This window comes from Carassius gibelio, chromosome B18 (assembly GCF_023724105.1).
Source record: "Carassius gibelio isolate Cgi1373 ecotype wild population from Czech Republic chromosome B18, carGib1.2-hapl.c, whole genome shotgun sequence".
NCBI lineage: Eukaryota > Metazoa > Chordata > Actinopteri > Cypriniformes > Cyprinidae > Carassius > Carassius gibelio.
This window is the reverse complement of record NC_068413.1, coordinates 2,203,057-2,225,644: the sequence shown is the minus strand read 5'-3', so window position 1 is coordinate 2,225,644 and position 22,588 is coordinate 2,203,057. Positions and strand designations below refer to the sequence as shown.

General features: G+C 35.7%; 1 protein-coding gene across 1 annotated transcript in view; it reads left to right on the top strand.

The window, feature by feature from the left end:
* LOC127977322 (rho guanine nucleotide exchange factor 17) overlaps positions 1-22,588 on the top strand; it is a 73,325-nt gene that overhangs the window by 28,178 nt on the left and 22,559 nt on the right. The gene's annotated exons all lie outside the window — the stretch shown is intronic.

Sequence of the window (22,588 nt, the reverse complement as noted above, 5' to 3'; positions counted from 1 at the left end):
TGTTTTGGATGATGGGTTTTCCCTCACGGTAATGTCAGAGCCTTTAATATGTTTTTCAACGGCTCTGGGTAATGTCACAGCTTCCAAACACTCTCAACGCAAAAGCCTATTCGCGCTCGTGATTCTTTAGCTCCGCCCACACGTCACGCCCCCAGCCGGTCGTGTTTTTCCGGGAAAAATCGGTACAGACTATCTTTCTCTTATGAATATAATAAAACTAAAGACTTTTTGGATTTATGAAGGATGCAGTACTACTCTACATGTACTCAAGATTAACAGGATATTGAGTGAAAATGAGCATTTCACCCCCCCTTTAAACATACGATTGCAACAATATATGCTTTTTCAAGTAATCTCCAGCAGGTGATAAATAAAGGATGAACAATTGACATAGCATTTATTAAAGAATAGAAACTATTCTGCCTTATTATGTGATAAAAAAAATAATGGGAAATATTTTTACTAACCTATTTAAATTAACTGTTTTCTATTTGGATATATTTCAAAATGTAATTTATTGAGATTTCAAAGCTGAATTTTTAGTATCATTACTCCAGTCACGGGATCCTTCAGAAATAATTCTGATATTCTGATTTGCTTCTCAAAAAAAAACACAAATGATAATGTTGAAACCAGCGGAGTAGATTTTTTTTTCAGGTTTCTTTGATCAATAGAAAGTTCAGAAGAACAGCATTTAATTTGAAATAGAAATCTTTTGAAAAATTATTACTTTATCATCACTTTTGATCAATTCAAAGTGAAGTGAAGCGACATACAGCCAAGTATGGTGACCCATACTCAGAATTCGTGCTCTGCATTTAACCCATCCAAAGTGCACACACATAGAGCAGTGTACACACACCCGGAGCAGTGGTCATCATTTATGCTGCGGTGCCCGGGAAGCAGTAGTGTTGCTGGCCTGAGACTCGAACCCACAAAAGAGTCCTTGCTAAATATAAGTGTTAATTTCTATAAATTTTTTTTCCAAAAAACAAAAATTATATATTGAATGATAAAGTGTATTATGTTGCAAAAGCTTTTTTTATGCTGAACTCTGGATCCTTATATTTATCAAAGAAAACTGAAAAAAAAAAACTGTTTTAAAAAAATGATGTTTTAAATATTGATATTATATATATATATATATATTGATTATATATATCAAATTTCTGTCCCCCTCACTTCTGAAAAGATGGCTACGCCCCTGTGCACACTACACCTAAAAATCAGTGTTCCTCTGTAGACCGCTCACAACAGTTTGTAACAGAGCCTGTGTGTGTGTGTGTGTTTACAAGAAAAAGAACTACTGCTGTAAATCAGATTAATTATTAGTCACTACTGATGAGGAAACGACTCTCTTCAGATCAGCCGGAACGCTTTCTGAGCTTCCTAGCGTCTCTGTTTTGGCCCTTCTCACCGCTGACCTTCCCCCAGCGGTTCAGATCTGTCATCAGAAGCTGTTGTTTGGACACTCTCAGCATGAATGACAGTGCTTTGGTCCGGCTCCAGAGGTTATTGTGGTTTTTTGGGGCTTCTGTGTGTTTGTCTATCTCCTCATAGGTGCTAGGGCCACTTTTGATGTGTTTTTTTTTTCCACTAAGCTCTATCTTCTCTCAATCTCTGGCTTATTGGGTTCTCCTCACTCTAGATTTCTTTAGTTTTTGAAGTGTCTGTTTTGGCGTATCTCTTTGAACAGGTTTGAGATATTAAAGCAGATAGAGCTCTAGGATGCTGACCGGGGTGTTTACATGCCTCCCTCCTCTTTCCTCTCAGGTGTGCTTCATTCCTGCTGCTACTTTGAGCGGGATCATTCTCAAAAGTTACTCATTTGCAGGAATGTTTTTATAGTTGAGAAGGAAAGGATGGTGGGAGTGGACAGTTTTAGATCTAAAATGTGAGCCACGTTCAAAATCATAAAATGTGCTTACACTAGTGGTCAAAAGTTTGGAATTATTAAGATTTATTATTTAAGATTAAAGGTTTTTTGTTTTTAAGAAGTCTCTGTTGTGCTCACTCACACTGCTATTAACACTGCTATCTATTAAGGAGAGTTTTTCATAACAAAAAGTAAAATTGTGAAATATTATTACAATGTGAAGTAGCTGTTTCCTATGACAATATCTTTTTAAATGTAATTTATTCATGTGAGCAAAGCTGTATTTTCAGCATCATTTCTCCAGTCTTCAGTGTCACATGATCCTTCAGAAATCATTCTGATATACTGATTTGCTGCTCAAGAAAAAATTCTGATTATGAATTCAGCATATACGTACGTGTGTGTGTGTGTGTGTGTGTGTGTGTGTGTGGCTGCACATGTGGTATGCATGGATACTGCACAGTAATCTCAACAGGTATTCAAGTAAATTCTAAGCAGCTGGAGTTTTGTGATGGAAAAACCTGCGCAAGTGCTCCAAGATCTGTGCACAAAGGTCCAAAAAGTGCTGACATAAGCATTATCAGATGCATTTTTTCTCACATGAATACATCATTCTGCTGCACTAACACAGCCAACAGCAGAATGAACAAATACCATTAGGATGTTTCTGTGGCAACCAGCTCTGCAGTGGCCATTCATGAACTATGAGCAGAAGCCAATGAACTGTAATCCCTGACTCTAACTTCCTGTCGCTCCTTTTTTCCACATTTGGCATTTCATTGGGTGCCCAGTTTTGGTTTCTAAATGACATATAATTAAAGGGATAGTCCACTCAAAAATGAAAATTCTGTTGTCGTGTACTCACTCATGTGTCATTTCAAATGCAAGTCACACACACTTTCTTATTTGGTACACAGAAGATGTCATTACGAGTGCTCCTACTACTCTCTTTCATGTATCGAAAGCATAAAATGTTCAGAGGCAGATCAGAAACGTTCTAAACTGTATATAGTTGAAATTAGTGTAAAATTAGTATTTTATATTTATTAAAAGATATTTAATATTATGATTTTTTTTTTTATATATTTATATTTAATCAAAATACATTTCATTTAAATTCGGAATTAATTGAATAATTTCATGCACAACCAGTCTTTTAATTTATTATTTATTTGTTTTATTATTTAGTGTTAGATTTGTGTTTTACAATATATTTTATGATTATTTTGTTGTTGTTTTTTATTTGATATATTCTTTTAAATATATATGATTTATTTATATTTAATTTTATTTAAATGAGTATTTTCATGCAGTGATTCATATAGCAACCAGAGACTGTTTGGAAATGCTCTGCTCATGCTATGAAGCTCTCAGCTGAAGATACTTCTTCTTCATCTTCTTTTATGGTGCATGTTTTGGAGCTTGACAACCACTGGTTACTGTATGATTTGGAGTCTATTGAAAAGACTTGTGAGAACGTTCGTTTGTCTTCCACAGAGGAAGGAAACTCATACAGGTTTAGAATGACGTTGAGTAAATGATGACAGAACTTTCATTTTCAGGTGAATTATTTCTCAAAGGTGTTCTACTTGAGCCTCTTGTCATCTATTTTTGGACTTTTCTTCCAGAATATTCTTTCACTAAGTTAATCATGTTCTGAAATATGTCTGCTAAAAAGGTTCTCATTTATTCTCTGCTCATCATATTTAATGCATTACTTAACGTTATCTTTCATTTCCTTTTTTAACTCACTTCCATTGCTATCCCTGTAGAGCTAAAACCTGCTTTTCTTGATCCAGAAGTCAACACAGTCAAAATTGAGACCCTTTTTAGTTACTTAGTCATATGACGTTGCTAAAAACAACATTATTTTGTGTAGTTGGTGTAATGCAAATTTATGTAGTGAAAATCAAGCTTTTTTATGTTGCTATATAGTGTTTTTAATTTGCTTTTAGAAAACTATGTGCCAATTCATAAATCAGCTCCATTGCTGAGTATTTTCTCAGTCCCAGGAATGCAGTTTGAAACAGCCCTCGATTTGCTGCGTCACAAAATTCAATGACCAATTGTCCGCTAGTAAAGACAAAGCTTTGTCTTTGAGTGGAGGCGGGGCTAATTTGAATATTCATAGCTATTTTAAAGCATGAGAAAATTTTCACAAGAAAAAAAACATTTAAATATTAAATTTTGATGATCAAAGATGAGTTTTAAAAAATTGCTGACAACGTACGGGGGGTCTTGAAGGTCCAAAAAACCATTGCTCCTCTCTGCCCCACCTTTCTGAAACAAACGCACTGTTTTTTTACAAAGCTCATCATTCTAAAAAGTGCTTCTTACCTTATTTGGAAAAACAGCATCCCCACGACAAGGCGGCTGCAAAAATACTACAGTGAGAATAAAATGTATCCCTTCTTTCTTTGTGTATACATTTGGGCAATATTATGAAAAATCATCCCATACGTGACGTTGATTTGTGGGGGCGTGTTTAAGGAAGGCGTGGATTAGTCTTAACTTCTATAAAGAATGTCTCTTTGGGTTTGAGACTTTAATCTTTGCCACTCTGCGGCTCTTATATGTGCAAAAACAGCTTTTAACACTCCAAAGACAAAGAAAAAACATGTAACCACATCGTACAGACATGTCAAGCTTTCTATAGATATATCTGTCATGTCTCTTCATTGAGTATTCACTGAGTTACAATTTTAATGATGCGTATCTAAATGAAGATCACCGCAGACCAAGGCTGCAGACGGCACACCTTGTTTGTTATCTTTATTTTATAAATGCAAAAAGTTTTGTTTGTTATTATGTCTGTATACAAAAAAAGTTGACCCTTAACAGATTCGATTGATGTATTGCTCTTGATCTGTACGATCAAAACTGACAGTGTCATTTAAGTTATTTTCGGGGTTATCAGAAGAAGATGCCTCATAACATGTATACGCGTTTATCGACTCCAAAGGGTTAATTCATGTCTTGGTGTGCCCAATACATGCTTGTGTTGATATTTTATCAAAATGTAAATAGCTATTATTAAAGCCGTTCACACCAAGAACGATAACTATGTAAGAGTCCACACTAACAAACGATAACGTTCTGTTTATTTTAAGCGTGTGATGCATTTCATTCGTCAGACACTTTAAATGCTGTAGCTATTTAAAGGGGGATTCTGATTGGCTGTTTTTTCATGCAACAACCAATCAGAATCCACCAATCAAAAAAAGTGTTCTGAAAACGTTTCCTTTATGTCGTTATCGTTGTAGTGTAACTTTGGTGTTTTCATTTAATTTGAACGTTTTAAACTTATAGTTATTATCTTTTCAGTAATTGTTTGTTATTAGTGTGATCTTTCTAAAATCTTAAAAAGGTCATTTAGAAAGTTTTTGCTAGTTAATTTAGAGTTACTGATATAATATCAAATAGTTGTAGAAAAGTGACCATTGGCATATCTGGAGATGCTCTGGAAGAGGAACTTTACCTGCAAAAAACCTCCTGAAAAGACTCGAGAGGCGAGTAGATTCCCAGAATCCATTCAGCTGGTGTCATGCTGAGTTTGAATGAATGCTTATGGTGTGTAGTTGTCAGTGTTTCACGGTGCACCTTGTTTATAAGCGTTTGCTTTGATCTTTTCTCTCTCTCTGCTTTCTCATTCCAGTCGATCACAAACGCATTCTTTAAGAGAAGTCTTTATAAGGCTTTGCTTTGTCTTGTGCTGCGGTCACAGACAGATTTATTGATGTTTTAGAGCAGAAACCACTGCAGTTCAGTAAGAGTATATGAGTGTAACATTTTTGCATGCAATATTGAGTCATTTTCTTGCTCTTCTCACTGTCACATTTATAGTTCTTTACCTGAAGCACACATAGTCCTTTCACTTTATCTATCATCAGAATGCTTTTGTTAGTGGAGAACGCCCAACAGCTTTGTGGCTTGAATATTCAAAGTGTCAGTCTGACCGCAGACATCTCAGTGTAAACAGGAGCTGGTGGTGTTAGATGTGGATGGGATGTGCCGTTACTCAGATGACACTGAGCCGTTTGTTCAGAGTATGTTCTTTATACTTCAGACAAACTAAACAAAGGGGAGAAAAAGATTTGGTTTAATGGGTTTCTGTTTCTTTTGCAACAAATCACCTTTTCATTCTCTTTCAGTTTTTGAAGTTCCATGGCGGTGTCAGAGTTTCCTTAAAGTTACTTCAAAACTGTTGTGTGCCAAGCTAAAAGTTGAGCCAAACTGCACTGGTTTCAGATACTGGTTGGCAATATCACAAGCTAATGACTATTAAGGAAGTTGGTACGTTATAAAAATAGCATTATGATGATTATTTTATTCTTTTAATTTTATAGTATTTTTTTCTGATACTCTTCTTTATTCTAATCACGTATTTTTATATATTTTCTCATTTTAATTATATTGATTTATTTGTTTCATTTTATTCAGTATATTATTATTTATATGATTATTTAAATTTGATTTTATTTAAATGGTTAATTATATATTTATTAAATTATACATATAGTCATTAAATAAGTATTACAATATATTTGTTTTATTATTGTTTTATAATTTTGTTGTTTGTTTATATTTTTAATTATTAAAAAATGCTTTTTTATTTGAATTCATATAAATAAGTGCTTTACAATTTATTATTTTATGAATATTTTATTTTGTATTATTTTATAATTTTTTTATTTATAGATTTATCTTTTTATTTTAAATTAGTATTTAGTATTCTACAATATATTATTTTTATCATTTGTATTTTTTATTTTTCTATATATTTATAAGCTATTTAATTCTATTTAATTTAAACTAGTATTTATGGATTTATTTGTTTTATCTCTATAAATACAACAACAAAAAAGACACTAAATTATGTTTATTTATCCCTCATAATCAAAAATATGGACTTTTAAGATATCTTGTTTTGGTGATTCTTGGCAGGGTGTTTTTCAAATGGCAGGATTTATGGGGCCCTTCTGGTCACAGTAAGCAAGAACTGAAGCTTTGCTGTGTTTGTAATGCACCTGATAATCTTTTAAAAAGATTTCAATGAGTTTGAATGCAGGAAAGACTCTTTCCTACTCTATTCCCTTCTTGTTTTGTTCTTTTTCACACCATCATTTCGTTCAGAAAGTTTGGTTTAACTTGAAGAAATTGTGACAAATATTTTGCTGTTGTACAGTTCTGGTTCCCAACAGTCAGCCGCAGTGAGGAAAAAAGTTTTTATTATGTTTGAAATCTGGATATTTATCTTACAAATACACATGGATTCGCTACAGGGGGCCTTTATTCACCCCCCGGAGCCGTGTGAGGCATGTTTTATTACAGATGTGCACACTTTATTGCACATTAACTAATCCTTTAACCATTAAACTGAAGTCCAGAGAAAATATAATAATGGAATTTAAAAAAATAGCTTTGTGTTGTGTTTTGAAATGTGGTCAGATATATTTCGAAATACAATTACGGATCATGTATATTTGTGTGTTTGTTGTGTTAATTAGATAATGTGGTTGATTTGACACGAGAAACAATGTTAAACAGCCTGTGTAACTCAACACCATGAGCTGCTGTTTCCTAACTAACCTCAACAGCCGAGTCTTTCTGATATAAAAAGCAATAGAGCATCTGTATATCAGTGTTTTTAGAACACCACGTTTGGTTTCCCGTGTCCTTAGTGACGATGAAAAGAATGCAAAGAAAAAAACGACAAGACCACATTCCCTCCATATTCCCCGATATTTATCCAGATCCCAAAAATAGAGCAGTGTTTCTCATTCGGAGGTGGAGGAGGAGAGCCAGAGAGAGAGAGACAGGAGGAATTTCCGGCTCCGAGTTTAATTTAATAGAGCAGTCAGTTCTTTGCCCGACTATTATACAGATGAATATCTCTCTGGCTTTGCTTTGAATCAGACATTTTGGAAATAACAGAGGCTGGTTTGAAGGTTTGGTGTAGTTTGTCTTTGTAGTCTGGCTCTGATTTTAATGCCAGTTCAGTGTTTTGTTAGGACCATTGAAGTCGGCAACCGAGTTTCGTGTTTTCTGAGTTTGTTCGGCATTTGCATGAATATTTCACCCCAAAATAAACATCCTGTCATCATTCACCCACCCTTATGTAATTCCAAACCTGTATGCATGTGAATGGAGAATTGTTAAAGCTTATTTTAATAGGGATCGTACTTGTATTTGTCCCTATTTGATTACGTCTGTCATAATATTGCCCATTAATTTCAGTAGTCAGACTTTTGATCCGCGCTGTGGTTTCAGCTCATTCTTACCCAGATGGGTTGAGTTAATATAGAAAAAAAGATCAAATTAAATGAAGTGAAGCCTGACATAACGAAGCATGTTGTTTTTAATGTCTCTACTTCACTCGTTTGTTTCATGTGTGTTCAGATAGATGGTATGAAGCTCTACAAAGCATCCAATCCAAGTGTCTGTGATGTTTTCCAGCGACGTTTGCATTTAAAATCTAATTCAGATGATGCAGAAACACTGCTGGTGTTCATTTCTGTACCGTGTGTTGCTATATGATGCAGTTTTTCTTAGAGATGGCGTTATATGCTCATGTCATTGTACTTGCGGTACTTTAGGCTGTATTTGCTGAATAAAAATTACAGTAAAAATGGTACAATTAATTACAATTTGAAAACCGTTGTGCTGCTTTATATTTTTGTAGAAACCACTTTTCTTTTTTTTTTTTGAGATTCATTAATGAATATAAAGTTAAAAAGAACAGCATTTATTTGAAATCAAAGTTTTTTTTAATCTTTATAAACGTCTTTGTCACTTGTGACCAGTGTTGGGAAGGTTACTTTGGAAAATAGCTTAGAGATCTAAAATGTAACAAGTTGTGTAACTATTTCAGTTACTTTATTTAAGTAATGTAACAGATTACATTTTGATAACGTTTCTAATGTTTTTAACTGTTAATCACTTCCAAACATGGAAACCAGGCAGGGTTAACCTTACAGTAGTGTTTAACACTAATTACTGTCAGACTTTCTAAATCCTTCATCACTTGAAGTATGATTATAATAATTGAATCCTAAAGCACAGCCACCACAAAATCAGGCTTAATTTGAAATCATTCTGAGGTTAAATAAATACAGATTTATAACCACAACAAGACATAGTTTAGTAGCTATGATACTGTTTTTGGAAACATATAGTTATGACACTGGCATCTAACAATGGCTTGGGGGAAAAAAACTGTTCATCTTTAAAAATTAAGTATATGCATAAACCCATCATCAAATAATAATGTCCTATTCTGTGTATTAAACTCTTGAAACATTCGTGACTCATATTTTAGAGCAGTCACTGCAAAAAAATCTATTAAATGTGGGTCCAGGGTGAAAAATGTAAAATAAAATCATATGTATCCCCCTTTAGTTACTGTTATTTAATGACACTTTTTTTCACAGTAGCTGTAACTGATTACAATTACATTTTTGTAATTAAATTGTTTCGTTTATAGTTGTAATTTAGTAACGTGTAACTAGTTACTTCCCAACACTCCATGCTGAATATAAGTATACTGTGTTTTTTTCTTTTTTAAATGATATACTGTGCTGTTTATTTTATTGTTATGCTACTTTTGTTCTTTTTTAATGGTACTACTGTGGTATTTTGGACATGTAGCATGGCAGTACCATGGTAATCTTGAAAGAAACATATAAATATCATGGTAAATGAATTTTAGTAGCCAGCCTGATTTGTTATGTTGTTACAAACAAGTCTGCGGTGTTACCTTGGATCAGACCTTGGAAAATGGTAATAACCTGTTACTGAATGGTTACCGTATTCATATACAAGGGTATTACCACGGTACTTGTCTAAAAAGGATGATACTTCCATGTCCAAAATCCTATTGTAGTTGTGTACTTTTTGTCAGTGAGATTCTGTGATGCTATAAAAGCATGAACACATCCGTCCATGACCCGAAAATATCAAGTAGCGTGAAGTTGTTTCCCATGATATCGTATGGCACTTCTCTCTGATTCCTCAACGCACACACTTACTCAGCAGCGTCCTGATCTGCCTCACACACACATACACACACACACACACACATTGAGAAACACACACAAACAATAGCCCCTTTCAGCCGCGTGATACAGTAACGCTCACAGTTTCTCTGCCTGCGTCCAGATTGATGTTTAGAAACGCAGTAACTGAGCCGGTCACTTCTCACTGCAAACAGTTGCCGTCCAGATGTAGTGAGAATGGAGGTTTGCAGGAATTATGTTTTAATGTGTTGATTTCTAAGGGCATCAAAGCACAACTTTTTGGACTTGAGCTCAGTGGTGCCCTCTGCTGGCAGGACAGTCTGTTATTCAACGCTCCATAGCGTTTCATTGCCCGAATTACACTCTTGCTTTATTGACCATTAGTGATGATGCAGCAAAGATACAGTGATTTAAAACAGATGCTTTTTCATGCATAAAACTACTTCCAGACTTAAGACCTGCTTGATTTTATCACATCATTTTTCAACGATTCCCCACCTAAACACATTTCACAGTGGACTCATTATCATATATATATAACTTTTTTTTTAATTGCTCAAATCTTGTGTCTGGTTCTTGTGTGCTCATCTTTAAAAAAAAAAAAAAAAACCTTGCAAGTCTAGTCTATTGCTGCAATTATCACTTATGTGTAATCTGCAACAGGTTGTGTGCAAAACCTCTTCATGTGCCACCATTTTCCTTGAGAGAGAGAGAGAGAGACTGAGTGTGTGTGTGTGTGTGTGTGTGTGTGTGTGTGTGTGTGTGTGTGTGTGTGTGTTGATGGACATTTTGCAAAACAGCAGGTGGGCAGGAGAAGTGTAGTTAATGGCTTTTATGCTTGAGTGTGTCTTCATTATGAGTGTGTTGTGTGTCGTCGTGCATTCACCCACATTATTTACCCATCTCTCTCTCTCTCTCGCTCTCTCTCTCTCTCTCTCTCTCTCTCTCTCTCTCTCTCGTTGTCCTTTGGTCTGCCCTTATCTGTCATCTGGTCATATATTATACATAGATTTCCGTTCAGTGGGCTGCATATTTTTCTATAACTGAATTTCAGAACTCTCTTTAGGAGTGATTATTAATCAAAATTACTTTATTCTCTCTCTCTCTCTCTCTCTCTCTCTCTCTCTCTATATATATATATATATATATATATATATATATATATATAATATACAATTATTATTATTTATTTATTATTATTTATATTCAATTGAATAGATTGATAAAGTTTAAGGTCTGTAATTTTCACATGAAAGGTGATTTATTATTTTATTTATTTATTTGTATGTTTTACCGTACAACTGAACAGGAAAATTGCTAATTTTATGACAATAGTAGGAGTGTGTAGTACAATAGTACAGCACTGTCCTAAATCTTGTTCGAGTATGAACTGTATAAACGGTTGAGACATCATTTGTACCACAATCCCCTTTGTTTAAATGGACATTAACAAAATAGATTTTATTTTATTTTATTTTATTTATTGTTTAATTTTATAAATTTTATTTTTTGTGTGTATATTTATTTTATTTTATTTTACTTCATTTTATTAGATTTTATTAAAAATATATTTGTATTGTATTTTATGAGGGCGGGGTTTGGTTCCAGCAGAATGACTGAAGTTGGAGTTTAAAATAGCTCGCAGCACATTTCTGTTCTCATGTAGTTCTACTTTAGACCTGATTGAGTTAGTCCATGACGATCTTGCCGCTGTAAAGCTCCACACAGCACAGAAAACCATCTGAGGACACACTAACAATGATTGATTTAAGGTTTTATTTAGTTTAATAGGTGGGAATGAGACTTGAATGCAGTCAGGGAATTTTATTGCTGTATTATTTTTGTTTTGAAAGCACAATGTAGGTCACAGCTGGCTGGGCTGATTGCTAACAGCATTTATCAGTTGTGTTTGAATTTATTGCTTGCTATTTAGTAAAGCTGTCCTTACTGTCTTCTTTCATTAATACAGTAGGTATTTTCATGTCAGGAGCAACATGGTGCATATGGAAAAGCAATGAACAGCTATTTTTTTTAATTATTATTATTATTATTATTATTAATCAAATGGAGTCCAAAAGAGACTTTCAAAAACATGAAAATCTTTTAAATAGTAGTATATATAGCATTGGGTTTTTGTAGGTGTTTTCATATGATAAAACATTGCAAACTTTCATACTTTAATTTGTATGAGTGATGCTTAGACTTGATAAACAGCGCTAATTATTCTAAGCAGCTCGATCTCGCACACATTCATCACTCAAGCCTTATGTGGTTTGATGGCGTGCATCCCAACATTTATGTTTTAAGTTCTATTTTTATTCTAGCACTGAAAGTTTTCCATCAGAATTATGGCCTTGTTCGTTTGAGGAGCGTTCCTTCTCTGTCGAACTGAAGAACATGTTTTACATCTGCCTCAAGGATGTGTAAAGCTTTCCTGCTGCTTTCTCCAGAGCGACGGCTGAAGAATTGCATTTATCTGGTCTCGATGTTTTCGGGTTTATGGTCAAAATGACTCTTCCTTTTTCATTTCATTTAGTTTTATTCCCTCTTTCTGACTCATGTTTCTCTCTCTCTCTCTCTTAAATAAATGTCAGTAGCTGACTGTTTTGTGTTCTCTGAAGGAGCTTTTCCAGCTTGTAATCTGTCAGATCGAGCGGCCGCAGCACATTGTTTCACTCTGCTGACAGAGACAAAGAGACACATATTAGAGGAAGATGCACATCTGTCATGCTGCCACAGGTACCATGAAAATCAAACCAGTCATGCCAGAGAGGTCAAAGTTCATAACTAACCAGGAACCACAGTAAATGTTTAGTCTCCCATCGCAGTGCTTTGAAAAGTTCTGTTAAGGGCTGTTATTTCTTTTCAGCAGTGTTATTTATTTATTTATTTATTAGTGATTTTTTTTTTTTTTTTTTTTTGCTTTCTGGAAATATTATGGTTTCAGTTAGTTCCCAATGCAATTATTTTATTTTATTTATTTATTTATTTACGCTTTTGTCTTATTTATTTTTTCAGCTATATTTCAATAAACATTTTTTTTTTAAATTTTAATGTTTTTTAACTGGTTTAAATACTTTTAGATGAACAATTATAACACTGCTCTTCTTCAGATGAAAAAAGAACAGAAATTAATAACTTCTGGGTTTTTTTGTTAATATTTCTATATATTTATTTATTTATTTATTTTTCAGTTTCAGTACTTCAGTAATATTTTCTGTTAGTTGAGAGTGCAACATTTATAATTTTTGTGTTTATCTAATATTTCAGCTTTATTTTAATGATAATTAATTTATTTTTGTTTTACTTTTATTTGGTTAATCTTTGGTCAGACTGATATAGAAAAATATAGAATAAGCATTTTTTTTTATTAATTAAGTTTGAGTTAACAATATTAAAACTGCTTTTCAGATATATTCAGATACAGATGTAAATAACAGAACAGGAGAGAATAACTTAATGTGGCCTGTTGCAACACCAGCATTTGGCAAAGGATCAAACATCTGGACCAGACACAAACACCTGCAGGAAAACTAACAGATTGACTTTAGTATAAAAAGAAAACAAGCCTTCCAGTAAGACTTGTTGAATGTAAATTAGCAGACACTTCAGGGATTAGAAAAATGTGTTGGCAGTAGCACCTTTTAGCGTTTGGGTGGAGGATACATAACAGATCTCGTTTTTCATCGACATATCTCAGTTTCTTTATATCTCCCTCACTTTTTAGTGACACGGCCTGTCAGGTGGATAATCTTTCATACATGAAGTTTCAAAACATAGTGAGCTGCATGCCATAATGGCATTTTTGGGCATAATAGATATATTTATGTAATAAATGCAGTCTACGCAGCCGGCTCAATAGGTTTTGAAAGGCAGACAGCATCAGTCAGCAACTGGTTTGTAACATACTTTAAAGCTTCTGCTCTTTCACAGTGAAGATGTGGAGCGGTTATCTTTCTGTTCAAGTGTCCTCTGTCCTGGTTCTGTTGAGGGGGAAGAAAACGTCTCTCTCTATGTCAGTAATGCATCAGCACAAATGCCCTTGCGGCTAATGGCTTCCACACTTCCAAAAAAAAGTACTGAAAAACCTCTCGGCTAAAAATAACCCTGCGGGGATAAAGCACAGATTCACATGTGAAGAATGGAAAAAGAAAGGAACGGAAAAACAAGAGAAAGTGAGAATATGGTACTGATTAGAAAGAGAATTGTTGAGAAATGTTGATGTCTGGGAACTATACAGCTTGTTCATTTTGTTCATTCATTTGTTCATTCATTGTTTTACTGAAAATGCTATGGTAGAACAGTGTAAAGCATCTAAAACGTAGTACAGACCTTAGTAAAACCGTGTTCTTTTGGAAAACAGTACTTTTCCATAGTAATGCAATTTTTTTTTCTCTTGTTTTTACATTTACCACGGTTATGCCATTTTTGGAAATGTGCTAGGGAAATGCTTGTTTTGGACACTACCATATTAATACCATCTTTCTTGGACATTTATCTTAGTTATCTTAGTTTCTTTTACATTTACAGTATCATGGTAATGTCATGTTTTTATGACATTTACTAGGGTAATGACATTTGTTTTTGGACATCTGCCTTTGTAAACCATATGTATGTATGTATATGTACCTTATTACTAAAGTTTTTTGTACATTTACCATAGTGATGTTGTTTTGTTTTTTGTTATTTACATTTACCATGGTAATGGCGAATATATATATATATTTTATTTACATTAACCTTATTATCCGCTTGCATTAACCATAGTGATACCATGTTTTTTGGACACTTATCTTAGTAATACTGTTGTTGTTTTTTTACATTTAACATGATAATGCCATGTTTTTTGGACATTTACCTTAGTAACACCATGCTTTTTATCATGGTAATACCATGGACATTTGCCTTAGCAATACTACGTTTGTTGGACATTTACCATGCTAATTACATTTTACATTTTTACATTTTTTCCATAAGTAATATTACTTATTTGGATATTTAGTAAGGCAGTACTATTATTTGGGCATTTACCTTAGTGATACCATATTTTTGGGGCATTTGCCATGGTAATATCATTGACTTGCATGAATTATAATTAGCTTTCTGCTTTCTTTCCTCTAGTCTATGAGTGTTATCTAACTGCTGTAAACTGTATGGAGAATCTTATCAGTCAATCATTCAAGTCCCTTCCTCCTTGTTGCCTTAGAGACACAGCCACACCTCCAGGTTTCCATCCCCAACTGGCTGAGCCAATCTAATTAGCCAGTGTGGGATCGGTCATGGATTGGTCAGGTCTGCGAGCGCTGCTCTGAGCTCAGCTGTGTTCAGTTGGTGCCCGTCTGCTGCCTCTCATTACACACTGATCTCTCCCTGCCGTCTCTCTGTTTACCGTCTCTCTCTCTCTCTCTCTCTCTGTCATCGGCTCTACCTGTTTCAGAAAGCCAGCGAACAACACTGTGCGAGGTTTTAAATAGGGGTTAAACATATTCCCCCTCCAACTTTGGATTTTTACTGTCTTGGGTTTAAACCCAAGATGTTTTTTTGCAAATTATTCCTCATGGAAGGAGTCTGACTCTCTCCAAGCCTGTTGCTGTGTTTCTCGTGGTGGAGGTGATTGAGCTGTCGGGTGGGGGGTTCCATCAGGTACGCAGTCCCCCGGGGGGCGAGGGACACTTGTCGCATGCTGCAGATGGTACGGACCCTCGCCCAGTTCACCATCGCCCTGGAAGAGATGCAGGAGAGCGGAGAGAGCACAAGTGATGATAGAGGAGGAGGAGTTGGTGAAGAGGTGGAAAGGACCATCGCTGTCGAGCCCATTGGAAACGGGGTTGGGGGAAGCATGGGCGCCCCTCAGACCAGTGCTGAGGTATGAGTCTTAAAGCATAGACCACCAGTGCTTGTTGTCGTCTGAACCTGTTGCTGTGTTTGTTTGTTGTGTTGTTTTCATTGCGAGAGAGTATATACATTTATATACAGTATATCGTCTAGTGTATAAGGTATTTCATGTAACAGTTTACTGGTTACTTGTCTGTTTTCTTTTTCTTTTTCAGTTTGTGTTTTAAGACCGTCAGTATTGGGATGGATAGATTAATGTATTAATGGATCGGTCAGTGGATGGATGGATGAATTAATGAATGTATCGGTCAGTGGATGGATGGATGGATGGATGGATCGGTCGATAGATAGATAGATGAATGGATTGGTCAGTAGATGTTTGGATGGATGGATGGATGGATGGATGGATGGATGGATATATAGATGATTGGATGGATGAATGAATGGATTGGTCAGTGGATGGATGGATGGATGGATGGATAGATCGGTCAGTAGATGTTTGGATGGATGGATGGATGGATAGATGATTGAAGGATGAATAATGGATTGGTCAGTGGATGGATGGATGGATGAATAGATGATTGGATGGATGGATGAATGAATGAATGGATTGGTCAGTGGATGGATGGATGGATGGATAGATCAGTCAGTAGATGGTTGGATGGATGGATGGATGGATGGATAGATAGATGATTGGAAGGATGAATGAATGGATTGGTCAGTGGATGGATGGATGGATGGTTGGATCGGTCAGTAGATGGATGGATGGATGATAGATACAGCTAGAAAGTTTGGTAGATAGACAGTATATTAGATTGATAGTTTGGTAGATAGGTCAATATATACATAGGTTATTATAGACACTATGGTAGATCGATTATTAGGTAGATGGATAGCTTGGTAGACAGGTCGTAGATAGGCTGGAAGATAAGATGGTAAAAGGATAGATACCGGTAGCTAGGTTGGGAGATAGGATGGTAGATAGATAAAATGGTAGATAGAGAGGTTGTTAGACAGGTTGTAGATGGGTTGGAAGATAAGATGGTAGATGGATAGATACAGGTAGATAGAATGGTAGATAGACAAAATGGTAGAGTTTGGTAGATAAATCAGTTGATGGAAAGGTTGGTAGATAGATAGATCAGTAGATAGGTTGGTAGATAATATGATGATAGATACATAGTTGGTTGATGGATAGATAGACAGCTTGGTAGATAGGCTGATGGATGATAGATGATGGTAGATCGATTGGTTTGTAGATAGTTGGGTTAGTAGAGGGAGAGATAGGTAGACATTGGTAAATAGGCAGATAAATAGATCTTTCTCTTTCTCTCTCTCACTCTCTCTCTCTCTCTCTCTCTCTCTCTCTGTCTGTCTCTTTTGCAGCAGGTTATTCTCTTCTCACCCTTAATAGAATTAGAACGTCTAAATCAGTGGCTGGTTGAATCATGAGATTAGGCAGTGCCATCGGCTTCAGAGAGACCACCATCTTCTGCTGTGTGTGTGTGTGTGTGTGTGTGTGTGTGTGTGTGTGTGTGTGTGTGTGTGTGTGTGTGTGTGTGTGTGTGTGTGTGTGTGTGAGTTAACCACCACCCCCCCTCCCTCACTCGACTCGCTGGATGGAGCTGAGAGGAGCGTCTTGAGATTATGTCCAGACACTGAGGGGATTTACCTGTCTCCAGTGACCCTGTGGGCGTCTGTCTTAAGACTGTCTTACACCTCACATATGGCACATGTAATCAGGTCCATCGCTGACCGGCGTGTGCATGCGAGATGATTGGTTCATGCTGGATTCCACAGTGGCTGTGATCCCATGACCCTGGGCAGAGCTGGCATTGAGCGTGTGGTACTGATGGCAGTAAAAATACTGCACCATTTTTTTTTTTTTCAAACAACTTAACCATATTGAATATGAGCTTCACTTTTACACTGAATCCATATTCATTTTAATACAGAGACCTCTAGGTGGTTTCTAGCTGGTTGCTAGGGTGTTGTCAGTGGTCAAACATCTCTCTGTGATGTTCTGGTCTCTAGATATGGCTGAAATCCTCAATTTAGGGGATATTTCACCAAGTTATTTTTGGCTAGATGGAAAAACAAAAGTCTGGTTTAGAAGCCCCACATGCTTCACAACATGAGGGATCATTGGCATCCGTTAGCACAGACAGATGTGTGAATCTTTGGTCTCTTTTGTTTTATTGGTGTGTGTCTATGCTGCTTGTATTGGTTGAGATTTGCCTCACTTGTTAAGATAAACAAAGACAGTTATTGAACCCAGTATATCTGTCTCATGAGTATAGTTAAAGAATTATGGGATTTTCTTTGTTTTGGTATCAAGAAAATAGCCATGGCCTGAGGACAAAGCACGGCCAACTAAAATGAGGAACAAGGTTGTCTTGACTTTCTATTTATTAATGCATTTATTTAATTCTTCGTTTTGTTCATTTATTAAAGAATTCATTTTATTTCTAATAAATGATTTTCTGTTTTTCACTTGGATCTGATCATCTAATTTCTTTGCTTAGTTTATTTGTTAACTCACAGTAGATTTGGTCCGTGGTGTTTTGATCAGTATTGCAAATGGAAAGTGATGGGACCACATCAGCCTGAGAGACACATGCACGGCTCTGTGTGCTTCTGCCAGAGTCATCGTCATAGTTGCATAATCTTATTGAAGGAGCTCTGCAGGACAGTAGATTTCTTCTGAAAGCCAGTCGATGAACCGAGGGAAGGATTGAAAGGAGCGCAGGATGAGCTGGCTCTGTGAAAGTGTTGAAAGCGGTGTGATGTAGTTAAGGACACTCGTCACTGGGAATGACGACAGTGAAGATCAGGGAGACGGAGGACTGATGTCTGGTGCTAGGCAACTAGATGCTCACATTTTCAAATCGCTCCGTTTGTTCTCTCCTGCATTTCTGTAAGAGATGTTCAATACCAAATATATATATATATATATATATAATTCTTTAAATTCAGCTTGGAAAGTATTTTATTGGAATGCAATATTTTGTATTTTATTTGAATCGTTATCGTTATTTTTGAGTATTTAATGTTTTTTTTCATAGATTCAATTTATTTGTTGTCTTTTTTTTTCTTTTTTTTTGTCACTGTGATAAATTCTGAGGTTGCAAAAAAATGTAACCAGCTTTTTACATCTTAATGCAGATTTGTAGGCATTAAGCAGATGCAACATATGATTGCCTCCCATATGCGATCATCACACCACCTGTATCTGCAGCACCTGTTTGAACGGCGTCCAGCAGACGAATTCCCATGTAACGCTTGAACGTCCTCCACCTCTCTTCCGTTATTGACCGTGCAGAATGTTCTCATTGTGATTAGTGACCGGTGACCGTTTCTGATCAGATCAAAGGGAGGTTGATTTGACCGGAGATGACAGCGGATCACATTGCAGATTCCACCTGCTTTATTCAGTGCTGTAAACACACTCTAGTGTATGTATGTGTGTTTTTTTAATTCATAGTGGATGACACACATACTGCATTTGGCTGGTACCTCAGGCTTTAGATGGAAATGAGATCTTTTCATAACTTAAACACACTCTTGCTTCACTTTGCTAATAAAACCCAGTCAAACGCTTCAGCCAGAACCTCAGGCAGCGGTTTGCACTGTGACCTCATTACCTGCTGAGTGCAAATCATGCTCAGACATGACTATTTAAACCAAATATGGATGTTTTCAGATCTATACAACATTTCTGGCATAGGTCATATGAAATACTTTGTCTAATCTGACTATGATCTATAAATCAAAATGCCCCAAGTCAATTCTGGTGTAGCGGGTTAGTCATCATTGTACTTTGAGAAATATTACTGCCATTGACATGTTTGGTGTGGTGAGCCATCTCAAGCTAGTAAACAGGAAACTCTTCTTTTGTGTGTGTATCTGTATCTGCTTGCTGATGTGAGTGCAAGTGTTTTGCTAAGGTTGAGAAGTAATATGAATCATTATTCTATCATCATCAGTTTTAAATTATTTTTATTAGGTTTAATTTTATTACATTGTTTTATTTTTGTTAAAGTATTCACTAAATGTTTTAGTTTGCATATTTTGTTTAATTGTATTTTGATTGCATTCTGTAGTGAAGATGACAATGATGAAGTGGTTTCTGATCATTTCACACTAGACTGAGTGTCTTAATTAAATAAATAAAGGATGGACATTTTATGATGGATTTGAAGGTCTATCGATGCATTAAAGGCATATGGATTTTAGCAAAAATCATGGACAAAGCAGTCTTGAAATCAGCCTCTGGGATATAAAAGTAGAAACAAAAGCAGCTCTTTTTTTCTCAGCTCTAGAAATGTGGCATTGTTTGTGTGTTTTCTCCGTCCGTCTCTCAGTTTGTCTAGTGTTCATGCAGCACAACATGTCCAGCACATTGACTTATTTCTCCCCAGAGCTTCATGTTCTCCTGCTCCTCCTCTGGGTCTCTCTGTGTGACCTCGTCTTTCTAAGAAAAGCATTTGGAGGTTCCTGAATTCATAATATGATTTCATTATGATATTGCCCCATAATGCATCAAGGGAACAGCTATGGGATGGTTGCACAAGGCACCTTTTGACATTATGTAAGCAACACCGAAGGAATGTTCATGGCTTTTGATGATGTTTAAATGAATTAGATTCATGCAGTTATGACGCTGTGCTTTGACTTTCAGACCTGAACCGTGTGTGTGTGTGTGTGTGTGTGTGTGACTGTTGTGACCAATCTAATCATGATATGATTATTAGAGGCATTAAAAGATACACATAAGATTCTGTATATGTGTTTATGAGATCAAGCTACTGTTGAAATGCAAGGAGTTGTGCTGAGATAAGATTTTTGTTATGGTTTTCAGGTTTGTCGGTTTATTGAGAAAATGCGTTGTTATAGATTTCGCTATAACTTTACTGCTTATTATTTTGGTATTTTGTCTTTCAGTTTCAGTGTGATTTTTATTTCAATTAAACAATTCTATTTAATTTAAATTTTTTAACAATCACTAGTTTTAGATTTGTGTTATTAAATGTGATGCTGATATTGCACACTAAATGTTTTTGCAATCACCAATTCATGCATTTATTTATTTTATTATTTTAATTATATTATTTTTGATTATATTTTATTTTATCCCATTTAATTGTATCATTTCAACTCTATTTTTTTATGTGAGGATGCTGAAATTACACACAAAATACTTTTGCAATTACAAATTCACTTTTTATATATATTATTATTTTATTTTATTAAATTTTTTTTATTTCACTTATTTTGTTTCACGCTGTCATTTCCATAACAATTTAGGTTTAGTTTTTGAACAGTAATGCACACCAAGGTCATGGTTTCGTCTCCCATTCATTGCAAGGAAATATAATGTATAGTGTGAATGCAATGCAAATTGTTTTAGATAAAAGCATCAGCCATATGCAGGAATTTAAATGTTTTGTTCATATTGGAATGCATGTTTATATTCTGTTTAACGCGTCTCCATAATAGTTTTAATAGACCAAAGTTTCCAAATCCACTGCGCATACCTGTGACTGAATGCCAGGTGGCATGTGTTTGATTTCAGAAACACCCCCAGCTCTTTGGGGACGTGTTCTGCGGCTGCCACACATGCTGTTGGAGCTGCTGGGCACATTTCTGGCCCCCTGATGAGACTCCAGAGAGCGTTTCGCTCTAAAAGCAGTTTAAATGTGTTTTTATGACCAGTTTATATGAAGCAGCAGGTTCAGGCAAAGAATCCGTAATCTCTTAAAATTCCTCGCAGCATATACAGCTCGGCTCGTCCTGCGTTTGATTTGTCCCGGGTGAAAAGTAACAAGATTCTGCAGCGGCCTGCTGGGAAACCCCTTTAAACTGGTTCAGAATGAGTCGGTTTCGAGCGACTCGCAGCGGGTCAGCAGGTCTGTTTCAGGTTTCAGGTTCATTGGACTCAATGACATGATCATCAGTCTGAGAGATACAAGCACACATGACACACGTCAGCTGCTTCCTTTCTTGCTTCTTTCTTTCCATTTTTGTGTGTTACCTATTTCTTATTCTGTCATGATAGTACACTGCACAAAATGAGATAATCAAGTCTATATATAATCTAAAGTGTTGGTGTATTACTATAGTAAAACTTACATGCGTTTAGGAAAACAGTGTGTCATTAATGCAAAACAGTGAATATACTTTGAACTTTGTGAATATATTTTCCAAATGAAATTTATTTATTTGATCAAAGCATCACGACTCTTCAGTGTCACATGATATTTAGAAATCATTCTGATCTGCTGATTTCTTTGATTTTTTTTTTCTACAATATTGAAAACGGTTATGCAGCACAATATTTTTTCAAAAACATCATGAAAAGAATAGCATCGATTCAAAATAGGAATCTTTTGTAATATTATAAATGTCTTTACTGTCACTTTTAATAAATCTCATGCGTCCGGGCTGAATAACAGTTAATTTCTTGGAAGAAAAATATCATTACCCCAAACTTGACCTCTCTGAGCTGACTTTAAACCATATTTGGGGCTGATTTTGTAATGGTGATCTTTGTGTGGGATGCTACTGACGTTCTTTCAGAAATAAACTCTTGTGAAGCCGTGTGTGTGTGTGTGTGTGTGTGTGTCTGTAAACACACCGAGTTTGTTCCCAGGAACCAGTCTAAAAAGTAAAGTTCAGCATTGTGATGCAGAATAATGTTCATGGTAGACGTGACTTCGGGCGGCACTTCCTGTTCAGTTTCCATCCGTGTCACACGGTGTGTTTGAGAGGGGCATTTCAGAGGAGATGCTGCTTCACGTTCTCCAGCATGAAAGAGCAGCACATCCTGGTCATTATCAGCTCTTCTCAGTCTGATGTGTTT